The following is a 4,173-nucleotide window of genomic DNA, read 5'->3' as shown; positions in this document are numbered from 1 at the left end:
CATAAAAATGCTCTCCTGAACAGTTCCAATGTACATGTCCTACAAAACAATAGGAGCCTTACTGACCTCATCATGCTGGTCATTCTACCAGGTGGGAGTCACAACAGAGAAGGGTAAGGAGTGTGCAGCTGTTGAGCTGTTTGAAGGGTGGCAATTGATAAAGGGGAGATGTTTTTGCATTTATTTGACATTAGATGTCTCTCTGGAGTTAATTCTAATTAGCATTTGGGGAGTAAAAGTATCACACATTATTACTGAACCTATACCGAACCACGTATGTGCTTCATATATCAAACTAGGTGCACAGCACAATCCTGAGGGCTACAGTGGTGTCCCAGTGCCACTGGTCTGTTCCCCATGGACATTCTGCAGGGGTAAATAACACATGCCCCTCCTCAAGGCACAGGCAACATAGCAGGCACATTGGAGCAACCTTGCAAACACCCACTGATGTCAATGGCAGCTGATGACACCCATGAGTGGCATACAAGGGCAGCCAATCACCGCCCACTGCCCCTCAATGCCACTTCTTCCCCCCCCCCCTCCATGGACAGCCAGCAGATAGGGAGCAGTCCCTTCCAGACCATATGGAACAACCACCTGTGTGGTGGACAGAACACTCCCCCTTTCCCTGGCAAAGGCCTGACCACCACCAAAAGTGCTGCCAACACGCAGCCATCCCTGCTTCAAACCACAAACACCCTTCCCCTGAATGGAAAAACAGACAAGAAAAGACAGAGGCCAGGTACAAACCCACAGCCCTCACATCCAAGACCAAGATCCTAACCACTGGGCCAAGAGGGTGGGTTCAAAGGTGGCATGCCAGCAGGTATTATACATTCAAGTGCAGCCCAGTCACCAACCACATGGGCCAAAGCAACGACCTTTGCACAGACAAACAGCTCAGTAGAAAGGCACTGTAACAGCATGGACAGAGCTCCTGGTTCAGTTCCCATGTGGGGATAGGTGAGAGGTGGCAAAAGCCTCAGAGCTGATGTTTTGCCCTGCAAACTGCAAATGGGGGAATAGGATGGGCCACCCTGTAGATCCATCATTTTGGCAGGAACCCCTCTATGCCGCACACATGGCAAGAGCTCCATTACACCCACCCTGGGACCCCTGCACTTGCACTGCTAAGTTGCATGGCTTATCAGATGCCAGCAGTACTGGGGGGGGGGAGTATGGGACCCAGAGCCCCTCACGACCTCTGTGCTAAAACAGCCACACCCAGGGACCTGTTCCCCACCAAGTCTGCGCACAGAAGCCAGCAGACTGTGTGTGGGAAGGGGGTGAGGACCAATATGTGAGGTCAGCTTTCAAAGTGCCACTGGACCCCTGCTATGTTTTGCAGCTGACAAAACAGAAGTCCAATGGCACCAGAAATACCAACAACAGCTATCCCAAGTCAGAGTCTACCCTCTTGGATGGGTGAAGGGACAGCCCTAAGGGGAAGTCACAAAAAAAGGTCCCATAGTGGACACCTCCCTCCAGTCAAATGGAATGCCATTGACAAGTACTCTTTGGGTGCAGTTAATCCATCAGAACACGGGGGACCCTGTCAAAAGCATTACTTCAATCCAGGTAAACAATGTCAGCAGCTCCCGCGATCCAGTAAGCTTGTCGCTCAGTCAAAAGGAAACGAGATTGGTCTGGGAGGCTATGTTGGGGACAAATCCGTGCTGATTTCCTGGTATTACCAAATTGTCCAGAAGTTCACAGACTGACCCTTTTAAAATCTGCTTCAGCATCTTCCATGGGACACAGGTCAGACTGACTGGCCTGTACTTTCCTGGTTCATCCTTCCTCCCTTTTTTGAATATTGGGATAACACTCGCCCCCTTCCTGTCATGTGGAAGGATGCAGTTAATCCATCAGAACAAATGTCTTGTGGACAAAAGCTCTGCAAGCTCTATAGAAAGTTCTTGAACACTCTTGGGTACATACCATCTGGCCCAGTTGATTTGTACTCATCCTGTGCAGCCAGATGCCCTTCAGCAACCTATCTGTCCATGTCAACCAGCTGCCCAGCTTCTGTGTCTTGCCTATTATCATCTCTAGATAATCCTGTTCTGTTCTTCAGGGGGGAAACTGAGGCACAATAGACACTGAGCCTTTCTGCTTTCTCTCTGTCCTCTGTCAGAATTTCTCCATTTTCACACAACATAGCTGAAGAAGCTTTTCTTGTTGTAGGAAGCCTCCCTGGCAACCTCAGCTCACTCTGGGCTTTGGCCTCTCTTATGGCTGGCCTACAGTGCTTAGCAACCCTCAGATACTCTTCTTTAGAGGTATGTCCTTCCCTCCATTTGTTGAACATTTCCTTTTTCTTCTTTAGCTCATCACAGAGTTCTTTATTTATCCGCACTGGCTTCTTGGATTGCCCACCGTGTTTCCATCTTGTTGGAATAGTGATTGCTTGAGCTTGCAAGAGTTTTTGTTTTAGGCGAGCCCACCTTTCACTTGCTCCTTTCCCTTACAGCATTCTTGCCTATGGAACGACTCTCATCATGCCTCTGAGTTCATTAAAGTCTAACATACATGTTTGGCTATGGAATTCCTTGGCCCCTCACAGCAATATTAATTCTAGGAGGACATGGTCGCAGAAAGAACAGAACAGGTTTATCTAGAGATGATAGTAGGCAAGACACAGCATCTGGGTCGCTGGTTGACATGGACAGAGAGGTTGCTGAGAGGCATCTGGCTGCACTGGATGAGTACAAATCACTCCCATCAACACCACAAACACAGCCAGTGGTTCACCTCCATTATCTTCTGTTCGTGTTGCATTCCTCTTCCTCTGACTAGAAGGATCGAAGAGCATACCACCTGTGCCCCCATTCCCTTCAACTTTCTCCCAAGAACTTCATAGTCAGCCTTAATGCTTGTGATGGAGTTCACAGCCATGTTGTTCGTTCCCACATGGAGCATCACGAACGGGTAATGATTTGTAGGTTTGATCAGTTTGGTCATCTGGTCTGCAATACTGTTAATCTTTGCCCCTGGCAAGCAACACACCTTTTGGACTAGGGGTCAGGCCTGGAACATGATGTTCCATACCCCTCAGCAGAGAGTCACTGATGACCAACACTTTCCTTTTCATTCCAGTGCCATATTTTGTATCCCCATGACCTCCTCATTGTCTTTCTTGTCCTTTCTTGTCCTTGTGGGTCTCCCTCTGCTAGTGTTTCTATCTCACCACTGCAAGGGCCTGGAATTGATTCCTTAGTTCCAATGGCACAGAGTGCCATCTTGCAGAATACCTTCGGGTGCATACTCCCGACCTTCGATGGGGCGCCTCTGGTGCCAGCATCAGAGGTTAGGAGTTTGGGTGTGCTCCTGGATTCCTCCTTAATGACGGAAGCCCAGGTGTCAACCACTGCCAGGTCGGCCTTTTACCATCTTCGGCTGACTCGGCAGTTGGTCCCTTTCCTTGACCGTAATGACCTGGCCACAGTGATCCACGTGACAGTCACCTAAAGGCGAGACTACTGTAACACTCTCTACATAGGGCTGCCTTTGTCGCAAATCCGGAAGCTGCAGCTAGTGCAGAATGCAGCAGCCAGGCTGTTGATGGGCCTCTCTAGGCGAGAGCACATCCGGCCTGTGCTGAAAGTGCTGCACTGGCTGCCAATGGCATGCCGGATCTGTTTCAAAGTGCTGGTTCTTATCTTTAAAGCCCTATATGGCCAGGGTCCGGCTTACCTAAGGGACCGCCTTTCCCCATATGTTCCCCCAAGGGCACTACGGTCGGGAAGTCAAAACCTCCTGGTAATCCCAGGCCCCAGGAATATTAAATTTGCTGTCACCAGGGCCAGGGCATTTTCGGTGGCAGCTCCAACCTGGTGGAACGTGCTCCCGGAGGAGATCTGGGCCCTGTGGGACCTTGTGCAGTTCCGCAGGGCTTGCAAGATGGAGTTCTTCCACCAGGCCCTTGAGTAGGAGCCGCCACCACCACTACTCCATCGTTGCTACCCCCCATTATCGCACCTCGACCACCAATTGTGCGGATAGTAAATGGGGTGCGAGACGTCCCTGGATGAAGGTGGGATGGTTGTGCTGCTAGGAGGTATGCTGTTGGCCTGGAGTTAATAACTTTTACCAGACCCCCATCTTGCAACTACTGATTCTGTGACATCTAGAGCACCGACACTTTAGTGTTTTGTATTGTATTGTTTT

Source organism: Gekko japonicus, unplaced genomic scaffold, assembly GCF_001447785.1.
Source record: "Gekko japonicus isolate JY-2015 unplaced genomic scaffold, Gekko_japonicus_V1.1 scaffold273, whole genome shotgun sequence".
Lineage (NCBI taxonomy): Eukaryota > Metazoa > Chordata > Lepidosauria > Squamata > Gekkonidae > Gekko > Gekko japonicus.
This window is presented reverse-complemented; position numbering follows the sequence as displayed.